A 26,993-nucleotide genomic window follows, 5' to 3' on the forward strand; every position below is an offset into this window, starting at 1 on the left:
AGACTGTAACCATGACTTTACCGGCTGAGGGTATGGCTTTAAACTTTTTCTTGGTAGGGGAGTGGGTGTGGCGCCACTCCATTGATTGCCGTTTTGTTTCAGGTTCGAAGTGATGAACCCATGTTTCATCGCCTGTAACAATCTTTGACAAGAGATTGTCACCCTCAGCCACATGACGAGCAAGCAATTCCGCACAGATGGTTCTCCTTTGCTCTTTATGGTGTTCGGTTAGACAACGAGGGACCCAGCGGGAACAAACCTTTGAATATTCCAACTGGGGAACAATTGTGACAGCACTACCAACAGAGATGTCAAGTTGAGCACTGAGTTGTTTGATGGTGATTCGTCGATCATCTCGAACGAGTGTGTTCGCAAGCTCCGCCATTGCAGGAGTCACAGCTGTGCACGGCCGGCCCGCACGCGGGGGATCAGACAGTCTTGCTTGACCTTGCGGCGATGATGACACACGCTTTGCCCAACGACTCACCGAGCTTTTGTCCACTGCCAGATCACCGTAGACATTCTGCAAGCGCCTATGAATATCTGAGATGCCCTGGTTTTCCGCCAAAAGAAACTCGATCACTGCCCGTTGTTTGCAACGCACATCCGTTACAGACGCCATTTTAACAGCTCCGTACAGCGCTGCCACCTGTCGGAAGTCAATGAAACTATACGAGACGAAGCGGGAATGTTTGAAAATATTCCGCAAGAAATTTCCGGTTTTTTCAACCGAAATTGGCCGAGAAAAATAATGTGTTGCATTGCTTATTGAACTGCCCTCGTAGACGGAGGAACCACACAGCACAAATGGTAGGCTGGTTTCTGCCATTGTGGCGTATCAAAAGGACCATTCCATCAGCATACATCCGCGAGTGACCACACGATGATCTGGAGAGAACTGCATGCGGAGACAGTTATGTCGCTGCTGGGCTGTGATGGCCTGGGTGCTCCTTAACTCGTCTTCACACCTAAGTAAACAAAAGCGAATGTGCAACGGCGAAGTAGAATGGTCTATGGCGTACAAGCTAGTTGCGCATGAACAAACGGCTTTCGCTTTGTTCAGTACGCCTTCTCTTGTGGTTGCTCCACAGTCGCTTTTGTTTACTCGTGTTCCGCTGCTTGTCGGTCTCTTAGAGAACAAACAAATGAAGGTCGCGACCTCTGCGCTTCGGAGGTAGCAGTAAAGAGATCTTTCGTCTGTTTCTGTTGTTGACATGAGTTATGTGACCGACAGAGTGCTCTGAAGCGAATAGTACAAATATTACTCGTGTCTCTGGAGCTCTACATAGCACAAATACCGAAGCAAAAGGAATATGACTGGTAGAACTCTGCCGAAGCACTCAGACTTCCTATTCTGCATGTACGAGGGGGAGTTGGAAAATAAGTTTCCCCTGTCGACTGTGGTCAGAGTTGTGTGTGAAAGGAAAAAAAGAGAATGAGACATTAAATATAAGACATACCTTTATTTTTCTTCATAATTACTAAGTACATTGAGACATTTGTCTTACCGTTTTGTAAGCTTCAAAAAGCCTTCCAGGAAAAAATCGGGGCGTTGCATACGCGAGAAGCGTTGAACGGCATGTTTGACGTCAGCATTGCTGCCAAAGCGCCTTCCGCCGAGAGTCTTCTTCAAAGCAGGAAACAGATGTAATTGACTTGGTGCGAGATCCGGACTGTAAGGCGGATGTTATAGGCGCTCCCAACCAAGAGTTACAATATGGTCTTGCGTTGCTGTCGCCGTGAGTGGTCTCGGATTGTCATCCAACAGCATTTGCCTCGACGTCACACCTGACCCATACACCTCAACAAGGCGGTTATGGATTTCTGTGCCTAATACTCCACGGGCCCATTCATAGCTGATAACAGCTCTCACTTCCGCCTGTCACCACGACTCCAAAACGCACCTTCTCTCCATAACTCCGGAAAAAGACTGAGCGGCTGGCGTTCGCTTTGCGCAGGCACTGAGAAGGCCAGGCCGCTTTTTCCTTATCACCTCTTTAAATTTCGACAGAATGGCACAGTACCGAGCAGCATTGATGGTTGCAACCTCCAGAAATTCCAGCAGCAAAACTCATTTGGCGTCCCAGAAAACGGTGAGTACCACTTTATCTGCAGACGAAGTGCTTTTGAACTTCTTTCGGACAAGTGCTGACCGATGTTTCCTCTCCATGGATGCGGCCTTCGATTCGGGCGTGTAATGGTGGACCCACGTTTCGTACCCCGTCACAATCCGAAACAGAAGGTCACTGCCAGATTCATGCTGACGCACGAGCTGTTTCAGGCTGAACGCCATGGGTTGTTCCATGTGTGTCGGCGTCAGTTGGCGGGGCACCCATTGTGCTGACACCTTCCTGTATCGAAGAATATCGTGGATGATCTTGTCAGCTCGCTCATGTCCGATTCCAAGTTCTGCCCCTACTCCATCGATGGTGATATGCCGGTTCGCTTTAATCATGTCATCCACCTTGCTGACATTTGCATCTGTAGTGGCCGTGCGCGTCCGCCCAGGTCTCGGTATGTCCTGCACTTGCTGACGTCCATCACTGAATTGCTGGCACCATCTCCGCACCATTTGGCTCGAAGACAATACATGGAAAACAATGACAAGAAGAAGTGACAGTATCATAAGGCGTCTGTCAAGACTCGAAGGAATAACTTCCATAGAGCTAGAGGGAATTGTAGAGAGTAAAAACTGTAGAGGAAGGCAGAGATTGGAATACATCCAGCAAATAATTGAGGACGGTTATGAATTTCTGTGCCTAATACTCCACGGGCCCATTCATAGCTGATAACAGCTCTCACTTCCGCCTGTCACCACGACTCCAAAACGCACCTTCTCTCCATAAGACTGAGCGGCTGGCGTTCGCTTTGCGCAGGCACTGCGACAACGCCATCTGCTTGACCGTGGTCGACCTCTGCCCAATGGTGTGTCGGTGTCTTGCACGTGCGCGTTCACCTGCCGTGTCGTCGTTCGCCCCTATCACACAACTCTGCCCACAGTCGACAGGGGAAACTTATTTTCCAACTCCCCCTCGTAAAATAGCAGATAAATTCACTGGAATCTTCCATCAGGCGAGAATGCAGTGAATACACACAACTGTATCATCCTTTTTATTAAAAATGAAAAACCACAACAAATGTCCATAGATGTAAACGGGTGTGAATATATATATATATATATATATATATATATATATATATATATATATATATATTGAGTTGGTTCATAAGTTCGTGGCGTTTTCCCATAAGTTTAATAAATAATGCTCACGACACATCAAATGAATTCTCATTTGCGAATAAGGACAACCATCAGCCGTAGAATGGACTGACGAGAGTAAACGTTCGCGCCGGACCGGTACTCAAACCCGGATTTGCCGCTTATCGCGAGCGGTCGCCTTGCCATGTGGCTACCCGCTCACGACTCACGGCCACATCCAAACTTCCATATGTCGTCAACCATGCGTCTACGACCTGTACTCGTACATCTATTATGTATGTTCCCCTACAGGTCAGACGTTGTATTTGAAAGTCGCCTACCCGGTATCGGCAGATGAATACGATATTGCACTGCCTGTGTTATTCTGATTACGATTCAAAGTTCCTTTTGTTCAAAAAATTTGTGTCAAATCATATGGGACTTAACTGCTAAGGTCATCAGTCCCTAAGCTTACACACTACTTTACCTAAATTATCCTAACGCACACACCCATGCCCGAGGGAGGACTCGAACCTCCGCCGGGACCAGCCGCACAGTCCATGACTGCAGCGCCTTAGACCGCTCGGCTGATCCCGCGGGGCATAGTTCCTCTTGGACATGCATGCGTGTTCAAAGGAATAGGCACTGCGGCGACTACAGCTGTTATGAAATACAGTAAATGAATTCTCACAAATTTTCACTGTTGTCATTCCATTGTAAAGCTGATGGTTTTCCTTATTCGCAATTGCGATTTCATTTAATGCACCTCATTACAGCTGTAGTAGCTGCAAAGCCTGTTCCTTTGGACATCCATGCATGTCCAAAGGAACTTTGTATTATAATACAATCAGAATTTGTATTATAATACAATCAGAATAGCGTAGGCACTGCAATATCGTATGACTTTACTCATCAACACTGTATTCTCATTCACTATTTACAACAGTCTACCAGCGCTGGGTTAACTTTTCGACTGTAGGAATTATGTAGTTTTGAGGCGAAGAACTCGTCGAGTCATGTTCGGAGCGCATTTTCATCCGGAAGTTCCTTGAAGGTTGTTCGATAGGCAGCGGAAAAGATGAAAATCAGAGGACGCAAGATCAGGTGAAAGAGGCGGGTGCGGAATGTCGTCCCGACCAAACCTCTGTATACTGTTTCTGTCAGTCTGGAAGAATACGGGTGGGCGTTATCGTGGAGTAACATCATTGAAAAAGGTAGCTTTCTGAAATATCGTGCCTTTTGGACGACGCTACCCGGCTGAATACCCGAGAAATTTTCAAGAATTCTGTGCGCCGGGAAAACCTCAAATCACACGTGTAGTAACATCACTTCACGCAGTCTTCCCACTCGTTATTCGTGGACTGCGCCTGCAAAATGTCACAGTCGTTGGCAATAAATGTCAGCTGTAAAGCTTATAGCTCACGGAAGCAATTCGTAGTTTACCACACCTTCGCTGTTCCACCAGACGCATAACATCAGCTCTGCATCATTGCATCGAATTTGTTTGGGCTCATCGATTCCTTTCTTCTCCATATTTTAAAGTCATCATGTCTCGTTGCCAGTAACGGTACAGGATAAGATATATTGCAGTTGTTCGCGAGGTAATTGATAACAGGCAAGCAGAGATGTGCATATGGCCACTCGCTGACTTCTGTGGTTTTGGCTTAGAGCATGCGGTACCCACACACCCGAATTTTGAGCCTTCCCAATTGCATGCAGTTGTACGATTTCATCACATTTGCCAGTTCTAGAGTACACTGACATGGATCGTCGTGGGTTAATGCCTTCAGACGATGTTCATCAAACCCCAAATATCTTCCTGAACGTCGACAGTCACTAATGTCAAAATAATGCTCCTTGAAGCGAGGTGCTCTATCTAGTGGCACTGTCCTCATGCACGGCGCAAATAATTTTGGCTGCTTCCGCTGCTGTCACCCGTCTATTTAGGTGAAACCGAAGAAATGTTTCGTTTTTCAACTTGGGTCCCCCTTTTACACTACTGACCATTCAAATTGCTACACCACGAAGATGACGTGCTACAGACGCGAAATCTAACAGACAGGAAGAAGATGCTGTGCTATGCAAATGATTAGCTTTTCACAGCATTCACACAAGGTTGGCGCCGGTGGCGACACCTACAACGTGCTGACAGGAGGAAAGTTTCCAACCGATTTCTCATCCAAAAACAGCAGTTGATAGGCGTTGCCTGGTGAAACGTTGTTTTGATGCCTCGTGTAAGGAGGAGAAATGCGTACCGTCACGTTTCCGACTTTGATAACGGTCGGATTGTAGCCTGTCGCGATTGCGGTTTATCGTATCGCAACACTGCAGCTCGTGTTGATCGATATCAAATGACTATTAGCAGAATATGGAATCGGTGGGTTCAGGGTGGTAATACGGAACGCCATGCTGCATTCCAACGGCCTTGTATCACTAACAGTCGAGATGACAGGCATCTCATCCGCATGGCTGTAACGGATCGTGCAGCCACGTCTCGATCCCTGAATCAACAGATGGGGACTTTCGCAAGAGAACAATCATCTGCACGAACAGTTCCACGACGTTTGCAGCATGGACTATCAGCTCGGAGACCATGGCTGCGGTTACCCTTGACGTTGCATCACAGACAGGAGCGCTTGCGGTGGTGTACTCAACGACGAACCTGGGGGCACAATTGGCAAAACGTCATTTTTTTTCGTATGAATGCAGGTTCGTTTACAGCATCATGATGGTCACATCGGTGTTTGGCGACGTCGCGGTGAACGCACATTGGAAGCGTGTATTCGTCATCGCCATACTGGCGTATCACAAGGCGTAATGGTATGGGGTGCCATTGGTTACACATCTCGGTACCCCCTTGTTCGCATTTACGGCACTTTAAACAGTGAACGTTACATTTCAGATGTGTTACGACCCGTGGCTCTACCCCTCATTCGATCCCTTCGAAACCCTACATTTCCGCAGGATAATGCACGACCGCATGTTGCAGTTCCTGTACGGGCCTTTCTGGATACAGAAAATATTCGACTGCTGCCCTGGCCAGCACATTCTCCAGATCTCTCACCAACTGAAAACGTCTGCTCAATGGTGGCAGAGCAACTGGCTCGTCGCAATAAGCCAGTAACTACTCTTGATTAACTGTGGTATCTAGTTGAAGTTACATGGGCAGCTGTACCTGTACACGCCATCCAAGATCTGTTCGACTCAATGCCCAGGCGTATCAAGGCCGTTATTACGGCCAGAGGTGGTTGTTCTGGGTATTGATTTCTCAGTATCTATGCACCCAAATTGCGTGAAAACGTAATCACATGTCAGTTCTAGTATAATATATGTGTCCAATGAATACTCGTTTATCATCTGCATTTCTTCTTGGTGTAGCAATTTTAATGGCCAGCAGTGTATTAGGTCCGCTGCTCCACTCACTGTCTCCAAATCACGGTATGTAAATTAAAATAGCAACACTGAACTACAAATAAAAAAGATAATCTATAAATATACTGGATTATCACTATTGGATACAAAAAAAGGTATGTATTAGGCTGATTACAATAAAAATATTCGAATGACTTCATCATCCCCGTTGCTAACGCTCATCATAACTGTAATTACACGATGATGTCTCATTAGATTCGACATAAGCAGGTTCTATATTCACAACTAAAGGGGAATTCATATGTGTTAGCTGCGTTGGGTGTTGAAATAATTCAACAGTTGCACTTGAAAATTTGTGACTGGACCGGAAACCGAGGCCGCATTGCCTGTTTCTCCTGCTTGATCGTCTCTGCCATCCGCACGTGCCTCCCATTTTATTCAAATTCCCAGATACTGCTTACCTCTCATGTTGTGACTCTGTTTATTTTCCCCTTCCCACGTAGCCCACCTGTTTAGCACATATTTCACCCTCGCAGTGGGATGTGAACTGCAGCAAAATTCTCATTTGGTAAAGCATGCTAAAGCAAATGATAAGGCAGGTAGCCGTGCAGGAATTTATTTCAGGTTCCTGCCGTTCAGGTTGGTTGGTTGGTTGTTTGGAGAAGGAGACGAGACAGCGTGGTCATCGGTATCATCGAATTAGGGAAGGATGGGGAAGGAAGTCGGCCGTGCCCTTGCAGAGGAACCATCCCGGCATTTGCCTGGAGTGATTTAGGGAAATCACGGAAAACCTAAATCAGGATGGCCGAACGCGGGATTGAACCGTCGTCCTCCCAAATGCGAGTCCAGTGTCTAACCACTGCGCCACCTCGCTCGGTCCTGCCGTTCAGCACCTCATACTGCAGAGCAGAGATTAGGCATCAGTTGCAAGGTAAGAAATGAAATTTGGGCCTAAACGTACTTTCCTAAATGGAATTAGGAGACGGTGTTCATTTTAAAGTTTTCACATTATTCAGTAGATGCATTTTCTAAGAGGGTACAGTTTCCGTACGCGAGAATTAATGAATTTGTTGTGATTGTTTTATGAGCTAGTCATCCTCTATAGCCGGCCGGGGTCGCCGAACGGTTCTAGGCGCTACAGTCTGGAACCGCTTGACCGCTACGGTCGCAGATTCGAATCCTGCCTCATGCAAGGATGTGTATGATGTCCTTAGGTTAGTTAGGTTTAAGTAGTTCTAAGTTCCAGGGGACTGATGACCTCAGAACTTAGTCCCATAGTGCTCAGAGCTATTTGAACCATTCTCTATACAGTTCATAGCCGTCCTTTGTATTCAGTTTGATTTACAGACAGCTAATTTGCTTTAGTGTCATTAGCTTCATATACATTAAAGGTAATTTACACAGTTACTGTTCCCGTTCAAAAGTAGGGTACCAAAGGCGATTCGAGGTCGGAATAAGTGGAAGACTCTGTAATCGGAATTTAAAAGTTTTGATCTGCAAGCTTTTTGAATACCAGGTTTCAGGATATGATTTTGAATATCTACGAATTCTTGGTCTAATGGTAAGGAAAGCTGGTACTGCAGTTCAGCGTTAAATGCACTTCCTCCACACATTTCGAGCTTACGTACAAACTGAGACATGTAAAATTCTACCTTTCCCACTCCAATTCGTCAAACATAGTGCGCTTGTCGTGGAAAATAATCCTCTCTGAATAACGAAGTTTCCCATCGTGTCTCCGACTACATAGTGTTGTATCCTGTTTCAGGTACCTTAGCCACAAACAACAACAACGCAGCGTTCATAGACAATGTGAGTGGTAGCGAACACTGGCGAACTGTGTGAGAATGCGCATTCGGTTGAAACAAACACAACTCAACAGAGAAAAAGGGCCATCACTGGCTGCAAATGAAAATGAATGGAATTTAATGGTACGCTTTACTCAGGTCGTAATGTGCATGGTTGAAATACCTCATTCCTCTGAAAAAAATTCTAGTCTCTAAAGCAGTCTTAGTCACAAGGATGTGAACACGAATCTCTTGAATAAAGTGATCTGATCCTCAAAGTGATCTGATCTCTTAGTAAACATTTAATGTATCCAAGATGAGATGTCCAGTCAGAGTGTATCGTGATTCTGTCCATTGAGTAGGGCAGCACAGCTCCTGCCCGGGCCTAGTTCATTAATATTACATGAATAGGTCACGTACAAACACGTAATTTATTGTAGTTTTTGTGTTCTTCAGTGTGAAGATTGCTTTGAGGCCACATCTTCCCTGTAACCTGCCCTGAGCAACTCTCTGCATATCTGAATAACTACTGTAACCTACATTTATTGGACCTGCTTACTATAGTCATGTCCGCCCCGATACCTGGGTGGTCAGCGAGGCGGTCTGTCACGCCAAGGGGCCAGGGTTCGATTCCTGGCTGTGTTGGAGATTTCCTCCGCTCAGGGACTGGATGTTGTGTTGTCCTCATTATCATTTCATTATCATCAGTGGAAGGCAACGGAAACCACCACTGGAATCACTTCCCTAGACGCTCATGCGGCGGACCTCTCTGACGAGGCTTCCCCCATGACAAGACCTTCTGTAACGCAGAACACAAAGTAAGTAAGTTACTATAGTCATGCCATGGCCTGCCTCTACAATAAAAGTTAACCCTCGCGTTTCCTCCCGTTAGTAAATCGACGATTTCTTGATGATTTCTCGGGATGTGTAGTATCAACCAGTCTATTCTTTTACGAAAATGTCGTATAATTTTCTTATTTCCTGATCCGATTCATTCCACTTCAGCACTTAATTGCCGTACTCGTCAAATCTTCCACATTATTGTGTATGTTTTCATTTCAAAAGGTTTCATTCTTTTCATTTTTGGTTTGTTTATCGTACAAGTTTCACTTCGGCACAAGGAAATGCTCTAGAACAATACCTTCAGAATAGACATTAAAATACTCGAAGTTCTTCTTCGTTTCCAGTCTGCGGATTGCCTGCAGCCCAATCTCAAATTACTGCTACATTACTTGTCCTTCGACTCTGCAGTTTGACCTCTATACAAGATAACCACTTCCAGACTTGCCACACTTCAACAAACCCAGTCACAGCTAGGACCTCGCCTGCCAGCAACCGCCTGCGACATCATAGCTCAGCTCGCTGCCCTAAGTGCACATTGTGTGACCGGATAAATACTCCCAGACAGGTTAACACAATCCACTCGTTGCAGTGGCAAAATACAGGAAATACTGCCTACTTGGAATGCTAAGTCGAACAAATGCCACACTCGGCACTACATTAAAAGCTTGTGAAATTTATAGCGCTGCCTGGAAATTTTGTGCCATTCATGAGCAACGTATACAATCATTTTTGCTATTGTTTTGAAAATGAGTCCAAAACAAGATGAAACGACATTCTTATTAAAGTGAATCGAATTATATAGATCACTGTTGTAGTATATTGGGGTAGATGACTACAAAAACAGAAATTTGAATAAAAACAGAAATACTAAGAATGCATCAAATCATCATCCAAAATAGTGCTAAATACATTTTCTGGAAATTATTTCGAGCAGTTAGCTCATGAGGCCACGCGAATAGTAAACAGTCGTAAAAACGCACTTGACCTCTTATCAGCAAATAATCCTGAGCTGAAAACGGGCATCAAAACGGGTACAGGGATAAGTGAACGAAGGACTGTCGTAGTGAGATTGAATACGTAACCCCCAAATTCTCCAAAAATAAACGAAAAATATACCTATTCAAAAAAATCAGACAGAATTTCATTTGACGTCTTCCTGAGAGACGATCTCCACTCCATGGAAATTAACAGTGTAAGTGTAGACTAGATGTGGCTTGAATTCAAAGAAATAGTATCGACACCAACTGAGAGATTTATACCGAATACATTAACAAACGACGGAGCTGATCACCCTTGGCACACAAAACGGGTCAGAACACTGTTGCAGAAACAACGAAACGCATAAGCCATATTTAAAGAGACGCAAAATCTCCAAAATTGGCGATATTTTACAGAAGCTCCAAATTTAGCGCGGACATCAATGCTAGATGCTTATAATAGTTCCCACAACGAAAATTTATCTCGAAACCTGACAGAAAAGCCAAAGAGATTCTGGTCATATGTGAAGTATGTTAGCGACAAGGAAAAATCAATGCCTTCTCTGCGCGATAGCAATGGAAATATTATCGATGACAGTGCTGCCAAAGCAGAGTTATTAAACACAGCTCTCCGAAATGCCTTCACAAAAGAAGACGAAGTAAATATTCCAATATTCTAATCAAGAACAGTGTCAACATGAGTAACTTAGAAGTAGATATCCTTGGAGTAGGGGAGCAACTTAAATCACTCAGTAAAACCAAGTCCTCTGGTCAAAGGTACAGCAATTAGTTTCCTTTCAGAGTATGCTGATGCAGTAGATTCATACTTGGCAATGACATACAACCGCTCGCAAGACGAAAGATCCGTACCTAAAGACTGGAAAGTTGCACAGATCACACCAATATTCAAGAAAGGTAGTGGGGATAATCCACTAAATTACAGGCCCACATCATTAACGTCGATATACTGAAGAGTTTTGGAGCATATGTTATATTCCAACATCATGAATTACCTCGAAGAGGTCTGTTGACGAAGAGTAAACGCGGATTTAGGAAACATCGTTCATGTGAAACACTACTGGCTCTTTACTTACATGAAGCATCGAGTGCTATTTACAAGCGATTTCAAATTGTTTCCGTATTTCTGGATTTCCAGAAGGCTTTTAACACGGTATCACTCAATCGGCTTGTAGTAAAATTGCGTGCTTCTCAAATATCGTTTCAGTTTTGCGACTGGATTCATAATTTCCTATCAGAGAGGTGGCAGTGCGTAATAATTGACGGAAAAATCATCGAGTAAAACAGAAGTGATTTCTGGCGGTCCCCAGAGTAGTGCCGTACAAAGCGGTTATATTGTTGCCAAGATAAGCCGGTGGCACTATTAGGTTCGTGCCAGCAACAGCGATTCTTCGGTTACAAGAACTATATTAACAGTACTTGCATTCGCGTCAGAGCTATGAGCTTTTACGTATTGTTTACTTAACAAAGTGATTGTACTACACTCCTGGAAAATGAAATAAGAACACCGTGAATTCATTGTCCCAGGAAGGGGAAACTTTATTGACACATTCCTGGGGTCAGATACATCACATGATCACACTGACAGAGCCACAGGCACATAGACACAGCCAACAGAGCATGCACAATGTCGGCACTAGTACAGTGTATATCCACCTTTCGCAGCAATGCAGGCTGCTATTCTCCCATGGAGACGATCGTAGAGATGCTGGATGTAGTCCTGTGGAACGGCTTGCCATGCCATTTCCACCTGGCGCCTCAGTTGGACCAGCGTTCGTGCTGGACGTGCAGACCGCGTGAGACGACGCTTCATCCAGTCCCAAACATGCTCAATGGGGGACAGATCCGGAGATCTTGCTGGCCAGGGTAGTTGACTTACACCTTCTAGAGCACTTTGGGTGGGACGGGATACATGCGGACGTGCATTGTCCTGTTGGAACAGCAAGTTCTCTTGCCGGTCTAGGAATGGTAGAACGATGGGTTCGATGACGCTTTGGATGTACCGTGCACTATTCAGTGTCCCCTCGACGATCACCAGTGGTGTACGGCCAGTGTAGGAGATCGCTCCCCACACCATGATGCCGGGTGTTGGCCCTGTGTGCCTCGGTCGTATGCAGTCCTGATTGTGGCGCTCACCTGCACGGCGCCAAACACGCATACGACCATCATTGGCACCAAGGCAGAAGCGACTCTCATCGCTGAAGACGAAACGTCTCCATTCGCCCCTCCATTCACGCCTGTCGCGACACCACTGGAGGCCGGCTGCTCGATGTTGGGGCGTGAGCGGAAGACGGCCTAACGGTGTGCGGGACCGTAGCCCAGCTTCATGGAGACGGTTGCGAATGGTCCTCGCCGATACCCCACGAGCAACAGTGTCCCTAATTTGCTGGGAAGTGGCGGTGCGGTCCCCTACGGCACTGCGTAGGATCCTACGGTCTTGGCGTGCATCCGTGCGTCGCTGCGGTCCGGTCCCAGGTCGACGGACACGTGCAGCTTCCGCCGACCACTGGCGACAACATCGTTGTACTGTGGAGACCTCACGCCCCACGTGTTGAGCAATTCGGCGGTACGTCCACCCGGCCTCCCGCATGCCCACTATACGCCCTCGCTCAAAGTCCGTCAACTGCACATACGGTTCACGTCCACGCTGTCGCGGCATGCTACCAGTGTTAAAGACTGCGATGGAGCTCCGTATGCCACGGCAAACTGGCTGACACTGACGGCGGCGGTGCACAAATGCTGCGCAGCTAGCGCCATTCGACGGCCAACACCGCGGTTCCTGGTGTGTCCGCTGTGACGTGCGTGTGATCATTGCTTGTACAGCCCTCTCGCAGTGTCCGGAGCAAGTATGGTGGGTCTGACACACCGGTGTCAATGTGTTCTTTTTTCCATTTCCAGGAGTGTATATCAATACACATTTACTTGTACGACTGTCAAGCAGACTATAGGACAGTAATAAGGTAGTACGTGGAGTGAATGTATTTTCGAAACAGAGCAAAGTGCGGGAAAGCGGCAAAACGAAAACATCAGATTTTGTAAATCCACCAAAAACTGGATTTCTTAAGGAGACTAAAAAACGCGAGACCAAAGCAATATTATGAGTGAATTTAATATCGCATCTTCAGCTATACACGATATTAAAAAACGAAGAAAAAAATTGTGTCACAATGTGGTTCAATTAAAGGCGTAGGCATTAGGCAAAATCTCAAAAAAAGTTAGAAACTGCAGATTCAATTTTGTACCTGTGGTTCAGTTCTGAGAGCGGATGGGGAAGCCAATGACGCGGATATGTTAACAGAAAAGGCCAATTTTTTTCGCAAGAAATGACATCTGCCCACAGATGAAGTTCTTTAACTCTCTGCAATTAGAAACGAACTGAGTCCCTTTTCAAGAATAAAGAATGGTAACTGACAGAAATTTAGCTACCGTAGTAGAGCTGACAGACGATATTATACTACAAACTGTTTTCACCCCAAAGGAAGCACCAGAAATTGAGAGTCACGAAGCAGAAACGTCTACATCTCACATCTCATCGTCTGAGGTTTCAGAAGCCATCAAAACTTTTATGAAATTGGCTGAGAGTGGCCAACAATACAACACTTCAAATGTTATGAATCTGTACATCCCTACAAAATAATATTTGTTAGAAAAGAACTCAATCTAAAAAACAATTTAGCGTTTCTGCAATGTTCAAGAGGGATCAGGAAAGAACTTCAGCTAAACTATCGGTGACAGATATCAGTCCGTCATATTCCACGCCGTCGACAACGTTAGATATCTGTGCTGTTCCTAAAGACAGTGATACCAATTGAACTGCACCACTTTTTATTAATTAGTTTCTTCTTTATGCAACAGTTTTTATTAGTTAGCTTCTTCTTTATGGTTTGAAGTCAAATGTCTCTTTTATCTTAAGTGGCGTACAATTAATTATTTAGGTGTATTGAAATCTTCTAAAACTTTGAGAATTTAACTTAATTAATAGTGCAGTACATTATTCGACCGTTAATTCAATTTTGTTTTTACAGAAAAGTAACACATACTTTTAATTATTTTATACTGTAATATCTCCTGTTGTTATTAGTAAACTATAGTTACCGTTTTTTATGTAAAAACTATAGCGTTTGCTTAAGTCCCTTTTTTCAAAACCAGCTTCAATGAACTGACCTTGATAATCCGGCATAAGTGACAACTGGGCACTGACAAGATCGCTCCAGGCGTAATGCGATGTTGTGCACTGTGTGATCTGTTTAATTCATGAGTCAAACTTAGCTCATGTTGCACCAGTTCTTCGAGGTGTTATTTTCATTTTTAATACTCTTCTGTATTTCGTCACAAAAACGGCCATCTCGGAGTACACCAAGACCTTGAAAAAGATGTCCGCTTATTATATCAAATCCATTATTTCTAAGAGAGTTTTGCCAAAATTCTTTGGCAAAAACATTTTACCGTGGTGTGTAGTTCTGCAGGGGTAGATGCATCATATTGTGCTGGAGTGCACCCCTCCTGCAGCTAGTGTTGACACAGGAATCCATCTTCACTCATTTTGGATGGCCTCTTCTCCTGTGTCCGGTGAAGTCCAGCAGGGAGTCGTCATCGTAACTAAGCAAAGAACATCTACGTACAGCCCACTTGGTGAATTTAGAAGAAATCTTAGGTTTTAACAGTCGGTGGCCACATTTGTGCAAGAAATTCGTGCTCTTAAACTTTAAGAACAGAAGTGAGTCGTCATTCGAAGGGAGCATTCGGTTCTAACGACTCAGAATAATAATCTTGTATGTAATGACCACCTTTGATTTTATTGGTGAGCACGCTGTCAACTTAATTTTGCGAATAACAGAACACATCATTCTTCCTCGATGTCTAGTGTGCGTCAGAAGTGCACCAAGTAAACTACGAAAGTGGACATCACTGTGGTTATGGAATACAAGAGGGAATTTAAGGCAAAGAATACGCGTTTGGAATGGTAGTGAAACACGAACGGAAAATCGGGAAAGAAGAAAATGAAAGCGTTTGAAATGTGGTGGTGCAGAAGAATGTTGAAAATCTGGTGGAATGCTAACATTAGGAATGAGGAGGTTCTCCACAGAATCGGTGAATAAAGGAACATACGGAAAACGCTGAAAACAAATGCGATAGAACTATAGGACAGGTGTTAAAGCGTCAGTTAATAACCTCCAGCTGTAGAAGGTAAAAACTGTCCAGGAAGGCACAGACTGGTACAAATGCAACACATAATAAAGTTTTTCTAATGCTATAGTGTCTATATAAATCCTTATTAAAATAAGCATGTACGTTCCGAGTGAAAGGAAGTCATCGTTAAAAGGCCATTATTGAACAGTAATTGGAAGCCTACAGCTTTCTCCCTACAAAGCAAACCTTACTGTACAATATATTCTGTTGTGTACACTACTAATCTAAAGAATATTTCTTCCGGGGACAAAATATTGATTTTACAAGACATTCTTGCGTTTTTCTTGGCAGTAGAATGTATGAAGATAGGTCTTTTTAGAAATGACTGGTCCAATTTAACTGGACAATAACGACGTAAAAAGATGTTAGTCACACACGAAGCAATACAACCGAGACAATTCTTGTGACCCCTAAATAGCACTTGCTTGTGGACAGCCAAGACACACATTCAAATTGAAAAATTGTTTTACGAGTACAGAAAGCTTCCGATTATCCGATATGAGGAATTTCCGCGCTTGGATCGTTGATTTCCGAAAAAAATAAAAACAAAGCTCAAAGAATTGTTTGTTTTAGAGTACAAATGTATACGTGTGACCCATGTTTTACCGTCCTCGGACATCCCTGAAATATTTTTCTTTCTTTACCATTTCATATCCACGTAAACGCCGGGACTCTACCCTCGCAATTTTTCCATAGCCAATTCGCGCGTATATATTTCCAATTAATTGTTTCAATTAGACCGAACCAAACAGTTTTCTCACGGAACAAATGTAGAAATCAGATAAACATGGACTGCAGTGGAAGGGTGTACCCTCAGGATACACACAATACGAGCAAAAGGTCGATAGTTTCCAACTTACATAAAAAATATGCTCGTTTTGAAAATAATGGATTTTCGGCAGCATCACGACCAATTCCAAGAAAAAAGGTTACCTCAGTGTGGTTGAAGTGAACTACAGAATCGGTATTATTATCTGAATCAATTACGTTTGGAAGACGGGGAAGTACGCATTCCGAAGCACATGCTCTTCTTACCAACTAAGTACTTTTTTTTTTTTTTACAATCGATTGTCTTATGTAAGTTGGAGGTGGAAGGGGTAGAACGGAAACGAAAGGGAAGGAACTACTTAACAGTATCGGCTGCATACGGACTTATACAAAATTTGCGGTGACGAGTGAAAATGCGTGCCGGACACGGTTTTTCGCAAATGTGCCGACCATAGACACGCTCCCCGACGGACCGACACCCCCATCAAGCGCCACCCATCTGCAAAACATCGCTTCACATTCATTCTATAGCAACAGATCGGGGTATTTCAGTGCCTGAGGTGTACGTTGAGGCGTTCCTCTGTCGTTTCGTCCTCGGTATCTTCCTCTACTGAACCTACGTTGCTCACTATACAGAAGTCACTTGGCTGCTGAAATTCTGCATCACTATTTAAACCCTACGTCTTCGCAGTTAGACATTTGTGCAAAAGATCGGTCACGCTAGTAGTGGCAGCACATTCCTCACTACAATAACCTCCAGTTTTCACTTTCAGCCAAGGCAGAACCGCGTTGCACTGTTTCATGGGGTTCAACCGAAAATCTTGTTTGACATCAACGACTACACCTGGGTCCACTGGCTGGATGTGACGTAACCCAAGGTAGCGAGTACCTTGCAATAATCACCCCGCCATCCCAAGCAAACGCGTCTTCTACGGGATGACAAGGTGCATTTTCCAGTAAAAGAACACCAATTTGTAGCTAAAATCTGCCCCTCCGGATATATATTGCTGGCAATATTTACCAGGCTTATGTCCAACAGGATGTGCTTCAGTCTGAGCGCCTACAGCTTATGAGGACATGCCATTCCAGTACAGTCCATCATCGTGGTAAATTTTTTCCGAGAGAGAATTGGTGTGTTCGCCGTAACTGAAGATTTAATTGAAAAAAAAACAGCAACTGCATTTTTGCTACAACTAAGTTTCTCGAATTGGGTAGCGATTCTTAAGTGGAGTCGGCAATCATGCTGAAGCGTTAAATTTTACTTCAGTCCTCATAGTTTGACGGCACTCTGTCGCCATCTCTGTTAACTTCGGACCCGACACGCAAACTCCGGGGCTCTACTAATACTACCACAAGTGCAGTGCATCATCTAGTTTCACGGAACTTGATGTTGGTCAGCACCTACGTTATACGGTCGAGCTACATTGTCGATTTTGTATGCAAAAAAACCTTTTATTTATTTTTGTTTAGTTCTTAGACTGTTCATAAGCCTACACTATAATCCTGAGAAAGTTTTGCTGCACATTCACGCTTCTCTATCTAACTTTTAATTTCGTTCCGATGTCTAAAACGTCACTCATGCATTTATCTCTCAGGTTCCTGGTAAATGGGTTATGTCTGCAGCTTCAGCAACAACAACAAATACGAGAACTATCGGCGGTACGGTAATTGTAGTCTCGTAGTTCGTTCCTTCGGGAGATGTTTAGCAATATCCTTTCACAAGTAATTATTAACTCTAAAGCGGAGCATTCCTGGGCAATCTGTAGCAATTCTCTACTTTAAAGAAAGAAAATAAAAAAAAATGAATGAAAAACGGAAACAGAAATATTGTACGATTATTTCCCGAAAGTGATCTGACGTAAAAAGACACAAGTTAAATTGAGTTTTAAATGTGAATTTGTAAATAAGTTGTCAGTATCCGGCGAGTAGCGCGTAAGTAATGCAGCGAACTTTCAAATGTTGCATATAGTATGTTTTGTAAGTACAGAGAAGCGAAGTTTCCGGTAAGAACAGGTGTATTTTGTATTACCAGTATTTTTTGGTTGCCTGTGCAGTATCGGGTGTACATTAACCCAGGTAACCGGGAGCTTACTGTACTACTTGACATACACCGGCTGCTGCTGTGCCTGCCGGTGTAGCCGAGCGGTTCTAGGCGCTTCAGTCTGGAACCGCACGACTGCTGCGGCCGCAGGTTCGAATCCTGCCTCGGGCATGGATGAGTGTGATGTCCATAGGTTAGTTACGTTTAAGTAGTTCTAAGTTCTAGGGGACCGATGACCTCAGTTGTTAAGTCCCATAGTGCTCAGAACCATTTGAACCATTTGATGACGCTGATGAGCCAAAACATTATGGCCACATGCTCAGTAGCCTGCTTGTCAGTTTATGGAACGAAATACATCACGGACATTGCGTATCAGGGAACCGACAGGAGGTATGTGGCATTAGATGTCTACGCACAGGTCCTGTAATTCGCATAAATAGTGGTCCGTTGATTTGCGTAAGCGCTGAAGGCGCATGATAGCGACCCAGATGGATTCCATAGGATTTACGTCAGGTGAATTTCGTCGCCGAGACACCAACGTGAGTTCACTACAACGCTCCTCAAACCATTGTAGCACGGTTCTGACTCAGAGACACGGACAGATGACATCGCCGTCGGGGAAAACATCAAGCATGAGGGGGTGCGGTTGTATCGCGGCTGTCAGCGTGTCTTCGATTACTACCACAGGTCCCATTCAAGCGGAGGAGAATGTCTCCCATAGCATAATACTGCTCCCACCAGTCTGCGAATGTGGCGCTCTGCACGTTTCGATCAGCCATTCACTTCGATGACGGCGTTTGTGGAGGTGACCATCGATCCAGTGTAGCAAAAATGTGATACATCCGAAGACGTTTCCATTGAGCGACGGTCAAATCACGATTCTAAAATGGCTCTGAGCAATATGGGACTTAACATCTGAGGTCATCAGTCCCCTACAACTTAGAACTACTCAAACCCAACTAACCTAAGGACACTACACACATCCATGCCCGAGGCAGGATTCGAACCTGCGACCGTAGCGGTCGCGTGGTTCTAGACTGAAGCGTCTAGAACCGCTCAGCCACACCGGCCGGCCGAATCACGATTCTCCCGTGCCAACTGCACGGTCAATATGTGAACACGTAGCGGTGGTCTGCTGTGGAGTTCCAACAATGTACGATGAACAGTATGCTCCGAAACACTTATGCGTGCACAACCATTGTGCTTTTTAGGCAGAGATGGCACAGTTCATCATCTACCTCCGAAACCCACGTTCTGTGAAGAGTCGTAGACATCCAACCATTTAGCGCCTGGTTGTAGTTTCACTGTCGTTATGACTCTTTCCGTAGATGCTCACGACAGCAGCAGTTTTGACATACTCGTTCACAGACTCTGTGCAATAATAATCTGCCCCTTGTTAAAGTCGCTTATCTCAATGGATTTACCCGTCTGCAGGGTGATCCCCTGTCCGTATCTGCTCCGTTACATTCCTTTTGTAACAGCGTCACGGTTCGTAACTCTTTCAGGCGAAGTGGTCATAATGTTTTGGCTGGTCAGTGTATATAGTGATAGGTAGTCACTAACTTGGAGCAACAGCGTTGGGAGGCCTCTGGAAATGCCATTGATCGACTGTACGGATATCAGGACTGTTTATGGCCAAGCACAACATCACTGGTACCAGCTCGGTGCCGTAGGTGATCACTTCAGTGAGTTGCTGTACTAACATCCTGCTGAAGCGCCGATGGTGATTACTGGCAGTTTCTTTGGCGTTACACCTCGGCTGAAATGTTTGTATCTGTTCTGGCCTAACCACAAGCGCCGGAACGAAGATGAGGAGCGCATGAGAAGGCGGTGAAACGACGTCGGCCGATAGCGCGCTGACCAGGACGTCACCACGATAGGAGCGGCATCTAGCCAAAGCGAAGATAAGCGCCGCTTCTGCCAGCCTTGGTCGGACATTGGTGGACATCATTATCACTGCCTAGAAGAGAGTGCTACGACTGCAGTTACGAGGGCAGTTCAATAAGTAATGCAACACATTTTTTTTTCTGAAACAGGGGTTGTTTTATTCAGCATTGAAATACACCAGGTTATTCCCCAATCTTTTAGCTACACAACACTATTTTTCAATGTAATCTCCATTCAATGCTACGGCCTTACGCCAACTTGAAATGAGGGCCTGTATGCCTGCACGGTACCATTCCACTGGTCAATGTCGGAGCCAACGACGTACTGCATCAATAACTTCTTCATTATCCGCGTAGTGCCTCCCACGGATTGCGTCCTTCATTGGGCCAAACATATGGAAATCCGACGGTGCGAGATCGGGGCTGTAGGGTGCATGAGGAAGAACAGTCCACTGAAGTTTTGTGAGCTCCTCTCGGGTGCGAAGACTTGTGTGAGGTCTTGCGTTGTCATGAAGAAGGAGAAGTTCGTTCAGATTTTTGTGCCTACGAACACGCTGAAGTCGTTTCTTCAATTTCTCAAGAGTAGCACAATACACTTCAGAGTTGATCGTTTGACCATGGGGAAGGACATCGAACAGAATAACCCCTTCAGCGTCCCAGAAGACTGTAACCATGACTTTACCGGCTGAGGGTATGGCTTTAAACTTTTTCTTGGTAGGGGAGTGGGTGTGGCGCCACTCCATTGATTGCCGTTTTGTTTCAGGTTCGAAGTGATGAACCCATGTTTCATCGCCTGTAACAATCTTTGACAAGAAATTGTCACCCTCAGCCACATGACGAGCAAGCAATTCCGCACAGATGGTTCTCCTTTGCTCTTTATGGTGTTCGGTTAGACAACGAGGGACCCAGCGGGAACAAACCTTTGAATATCCCAACTGGTGAACAATTGTGACAGGGCTACCAACAGAGATGTCAAGTTGAGCACTGAGTTGTTTGATGGTAATCCGTCGATCATCTCGAACGAGTGTGTTCGCACGCTCCGCCATTGCTGGAGTCACAGCTGTGCACGGCCGGCCCGCACGTGGGAGATCAGACAGTCTTGCTTGACCTAACGGCGATGATGACACACGCTTTGCCGAACGACTCACTGTGCTTTTGTCCACTGCCAGATCACCGTAGACATTCTGCAAGCGCCTATGAATATCTGAGATGCCCTGGTTTTCCGCCAAAAGAAACTCGATCACTGCCCGTTGTTTGCAACGCACATCCGTTACAGACGCCATTTTAACAGCTCCGTACAGCGCTGCCACCTGTCGGAAGTCAATGAAACTATACGAGACGAAGCGGAGATGTTTGAAAATATTCCACAAGAAATTTCCGGTTTTTTCAACCAAAATTGGCCGAGAAAAAAAATTTGTTGCATTACTTATTGAACTGCCCTCGTGTTAGTGATACACAAACTGTGTGTAAAAATTGCATGAACATTATACATAGCAATGGACTCGGATATATGTTGCATGCCACCTATCGTTTGCGACACCACTGTTATTTCAGAGTTAAGTATTGTCAATTTGCTTTATTGAAATAAAACTACTATTATTCTTTGCTTGAACCGTTGTATAGCATTCCGATAATGCAGCATCTCTTAGGCACCCTATACGAGACGAGTGGGCAAGACCCCACAGGACCATTCTGTAAGGCAACTGTATTTAATATTTATAGCGAAATCTTGGGGGTTCGAAACCGGCTACTGCCCATTTGCCTTTGATTTGTCCTATGAAACTACCATCCATAAGCTGAAAATGAAAGGTCGTCGGAAGAACTGATTCAGCACAGACGATAGTCAAAATAATCTCCAGTGAAATTAAAAGCCAGAGCCTCAGCATTAAAATGTGCAATTGAAATTACGTTGTTAAGCGCAGAGGAGAGAGCGGGTGGGTGGAAAGAATACACTGAAGGCCACTACGAGGGGTAGACATTGTCTGATGAAGTGATTAAGAAAAAAATGGGAGTCTGTCTGGAAGACATAGGGAATCCAGTATTAGAATCACTGCTTAATAGAGTTTTGGAAAAAACTTGCAATGAAATAAGGCAGAAGGAATAGGTACTTGTTGTAACTGACAATTTGAAAGATGTTATAACACAACTTTCAGTTACGTGACTCTACATGCAAGTGACTGAATAACAACAAAAGGTCACAATCACAAAGCCAGTAAGAATTTCCTACTAGAGGCAACAAAAGATAACTTCTAAGTTTCCCACAAGAACCCGATGTAATACGCATACACTTAATTCCTAGTCCAATACCGCTGTCGAAGACGTAGTCTTCCCTGGAGACGTCCTTGAGGTCGGCATTCAGCGTGAATTGACGTCCTGTGCTGGTTCTAGCCTTTAAATAGTATTGGCCATCCAATCAGATGTTGGTGTAGTACGTAATACTTCCCGCAGGCCATCTCGAACTCCGTCTGCAGAAAGTAGTACACGGAATGTCTGTTTCCAAAACAGCCGATGTTTACCATTGCTTACGCTTTGCGAATAGACAACCTAAGTCCTGTGTCGTGATAGATGTGTTGCCGGCCCGCAGGGGTTGCCTTGGCGACGGCGTAACGGTACTATTCCTTCGGAATTTCTGAAACTACGGCATAAATGGCCACCAGGCGATTTTCGAGGTAAATGTGTAGAATGTATCCGTCTGGAAATATACGATGACAAATGCGGAAAAATATCATTCGCACAATGCCGAAGATATCAAGACCGGATAAGTGCGAGAACTATCTCACAATCAGTTTAACAGCTCATGCATGCGATAAGCTGACAAGGATCATATACGGGAGAATGGAAAATAGCCTGATAATCTGTTAGATGGCAGTTTGATTTTAGGAAAGGTAAATTCACCAGAGAGCAGTCCTGACGTTGCGCTTGATGATGGAAGCAAGACGAAGAAAAATCAGGACACTTTTATAGGATTGGTAGACCTGAAAAAGTGTTAGACACTAAATGGTGCAAGACGCCCGAAATTCTTTGAAAAATAAGAATGACCTTTAGGAGAGGGCGGATAGCACACAACTTGTGTAAGAACCAAGAGGGAACAATCAGAAAGGAAGGACAAAAACTAAATGCTCGGATTAAATAGGGGGAAAGACACCATTGCAGTCTTTTACTCCTACTGTTCAAACTATACGCAGAATAAGGAATGACAGATGAGAAACAAAGCTTCGAGAGTGAAATTAAAATTCACAGTAGAGGACATCAATCGTAAGATTCAATGATGACAATCCTACCGTCAGTGAAAGTGAAGAAGAATTACGGGACGTGTTACATGGAATGAACAGTCTACTGAGTATAGAGTACTGATTGAGAATAAAAAGACAATACTAATGAGGGCACTAGAAATGAAAGTAGCGATGCAATTCATATCTAAACTGAGGACCACGAAGTACACGATAGGAAGCATATCTGCTACTACGAAACAAAATAGCATACGACGGACGAGCCAAGCAGAAGGGAAGAAGCAGTTTAGCACAGTCTAAGCGGACTTATCCAATAGGAGAGTATTAGTATCAAGTATCCGCCTTAATCTGAGGAAGACATTTCTGAGAGTATAAGTCTGGAGTACAACATTGTATGGTAGTGAATCGTGGAAAGTGGGAAAACCGGAAAAGAAGAGAATCGAAGAGATTGAGAAGTGGTGTCACAGAAGAATGTTAAAAATTAGGTGGACTGATAAAATAAGCAATGAGAACGTAGTCCGCAGATCTGGCAGAGAAAATAACACAAGGAAATAACTGAGAGAAAGAAGTGACAGGAGGGTAGGACATATATTAAGACATTAGAGTATAACTTCCATAGTACTAGAGGGAGCTACGAAAGATAACAAGGATACGGGAAGACCGAGACAGGTACATATTCAACAGTGATTTGAGGACGCAGGGTGCAAATGCTGACATGAAGACGTTAGTTCAACGTAGGAATTAGCGGCAAGCCGCACTGAATCAGTCCGAAAACTGATGATTAAAAAAAAAGAGAATAAAAGATAATAAACCACTACAAGACAGAGAAGAACCTGTGATCTGAGGGTTCCGTGCAAACTTAAAGAGGTATACGGAGAATAATAACAATAAGAATTTAAACTTCCTGGCAGATTAAAACTGTGTGCCCGACCGAGACTCGAACTCGGGACCTTTGCCTTTCGCGGGCAAGTGCTCTACCAACTGAGCTACCGAAGCACGACTCACGCCCGGTACTCGCAGCTTTACTTCTGCCAGTACCTCGTCTCCTACCTTCCACAATATCCTTTCTTTCAGGAGTGCTAGTTCTGCAAGGTTCGCAGGAGAGCTTCTGTAAAGTTTGGAAGGTAGGAGACCAGGTATTGGCAGAAGTAAAGCTGTGAGTACCGGGCGTGAGTCGTGCTTCGGTAGCTCAGTTGGTAGAGCACTTGCCCGCAAAAGGCAAAGGTCCCGAGTTCGAGTCTCGGTCGGGCATACAGTTCTAATCTGCCAGGAAGTTTCATATCAGCGCACACTCCGCTGCAGAGTGAAAATCTCATTCTGGAATAATAATTTGGTTTGGCTCAGTAGCACGGTCCTATTGGCGACTAGCGTGTGCCTAACCTACATCAGTTATCCAACTGGGGAAAGGGAACCTACAGTTTAAAGTGGAATCCGAACCGTATGTAATTTCTGGTGATCCCTCACATCGTAGAGAGATTAAGGCCAGGTCAAAACGATGGCTGAAAAATCCGCGGTGCAGCCGAGATTCGATCCCGCGACTTCTGGGTTTCCAGGCACGCACTTAATGCCTAGACTGCCAGGCCATAAATCATGTAGTGTTTTTGACGAGAGTGTTGGAGAATACCGAAGTATGTGACTATATGACCGTATCTTTTCATGGTGTTGACGCAGAAGCTTCAATTTCTCACACTGCCGTAAGTCTCAGACACTTTCCTGGGAAAAAGGGGTCTTAACAGTAGGACAGGCAGGCAGACAGACAGACAGGCACACAGACGGTAAATAAAGCGATCCTGCACGGGCTCTATTTTTAGTGAATGAGGAAATGAACCCTAAAAAGTAGCTACTTTCCACAAAGAACAGCTTTTTCATTTAGTTACCTCACCACATGTCGACATGATCAAGCTAAATTCAGCTGACCACGTAAATAACTGGTTAGGACCTGAAAATGCAGAAATGACAACTGAAAACTTTATCGTCACTAGATTCTCCTTTATAGGAATCAACTGTGAAAAGATCATGTTGCTGGACCATACATAAAGTTTAGATCTGTATAAATGTATTGAGTAGCAACAAAGGAAGATAGATGACTGACTGCAGGTCTCAAGTAGATTAATGAAGTATTTTAATGGAGGTGTGATCACTAGAGTTGTAAAGCTACTGTAGACTGCCTTAAGAAAGCGTAAGCTACGACAGCTTTCCTAGTAGCCTTGGTCCTTCCACTGATTTCAAGAGATATTTGACAACCACCCTCCTCAATGCTCCACGGTCCTGTCTGTCAATGAGTGAGGTTCGCCTGGTCTCGGCTCAACTGTGGCTGTTCCTTCGCGTTTCTGCTTCACAGTCAAGTCACTAATAGACGACTTGGACAACTGTGTAAGGATTGAAATGATCCTAATCGATTTGTTACTCAGGTGAAGTTCAAGTTGGACGTCACAGAGCTCTCCTGAATAACCAATTCTGCTCTTACAGCTTCACTACTGACAGCACAGTACTCCCCGCACCCATCAGGGTGGCGCAGTAGTTAGCACACTGGACTCGCTTTCGCAGGGACGACGGTTCAGACAGGCAATTCTGATTTAGGTTTTCCGTCATTCCTCTAAAGCCCTTAAGGAAAATGACGGGATGGTTCCTTCGAAAGGGCACGGTCGATTTCAGTCCCCATCCCTCACTAATCACAGATTGTGCTCCGTCTCTAATGACCTCGATGTCGCCGGGACGCTAAACACTAATCCCCTCCTCCGAGAGCTCACCGACATCTTTTATACTGAAAAACACCCCTCTCCTCATGTCCGGTGATGAATTTTGTATTACATAAAGGTGTCCAGATACTTTTGATAGACGCATGTAACATAACAAGAATAAACCATCACATGCGTGTTATTAGTTAAAATATTCGTAGTTTTTAGTTAAAATATTCGTAGTGTCTCTAGTTCTAGCCACACACAGCATTCTTTCCGAAAGAAAGGCGCAACACAAACAAATGACAAAACGCATTTAATTATAATTTAAATGTACATTAGTAATTGTTTCATAATGAATACTAAGTGAATGTAAACTACATGGTGACAATTATTGCATTATATGAAATAAAATCGTCATAACTTCTGAACGATTTGCGTTAAGACATTGAAACTGATCGTATGGCCAGGGGCAAGAGGGGGATTAGTATGAGCATGCATGGTTTGGTTTAGTGAATAATCCCACTTTTATTTGGATGGGTCGTCAATAAGTCAAATTGGCGCTTTTGGGGGACAGAGAATCCACATTTCGCGATCGAGAAGTCTCTTCATCCTCAAACGGTTGACTGTGTGGCGTCAATGTCCAGTCACGGAATAATCGGTGTCATATTGCTTGATGGCACGTCAAGGTTTCGGAAGTTGGTTTCATCTCCAATCTCCAGTGTGATCCTGATTTCAACAAGATTCTTGCAAGACAGAGCTCTACCCCACCGAAGCAGGAGAGTGTTTTATGTCGTGGAGTAGCTCATTTGGGACCGCAAATGCCTATGGGGCACCCAGAGGCCACTACCATGGGACTTGATTGGCCGCCATATTCTCAAGATATGAATACTCCTTTTTGTGGGGCTGCATTAAAGACAAGGTGTACAGTAATAATCCCAACACCACTGCTGAGCTGAAAACAGCCATTCAGGAGGTAATCGGCTGCATCGGTGTTCCAACAGTTT

At 44.5% G+C, this 26,993-nt stretch overlaps 1 protein-coding gene and 1 non-coding gene across 2 annotated transcripts in view; both read left to right on the forward strand.

The window, feature by feature from the left end:
• Positions 1–26,993, forward strand: part of LOC126484730 (hemicentin-1-like) — a 191,250-nt gene that overhangs the window by 90,759 nt on the left and 73,498 nt on the right. The gene's annotated exons all lie outside the window — the stretch shown is intronic.
• Positions 24,486–24,560, forward strand: Trnal-caa (transfer RNA leucine (anticodon CAA)). The gene has a single exon. It is a non-coding gene; the product is annotated as a tRNA-Leu (tRNA).

The sequence above is a fragment of the Schistocerca serialis genome, chromosome 6 (assembly GCF_023864345.2).
Source record: "Schistocerca serialis cubense isolate TAMUIC-IGC-003099 chromosome 6, iqSchSeri2.2, whole genome shotgun sequence".
In the NCBI taxonomy this organism is placed as follows: Eukaryota; Metazoa; Arthropoda; class Insecta; order Orthoptera; family Acrididae; genus Schistocerca; species Schistocerca serialis.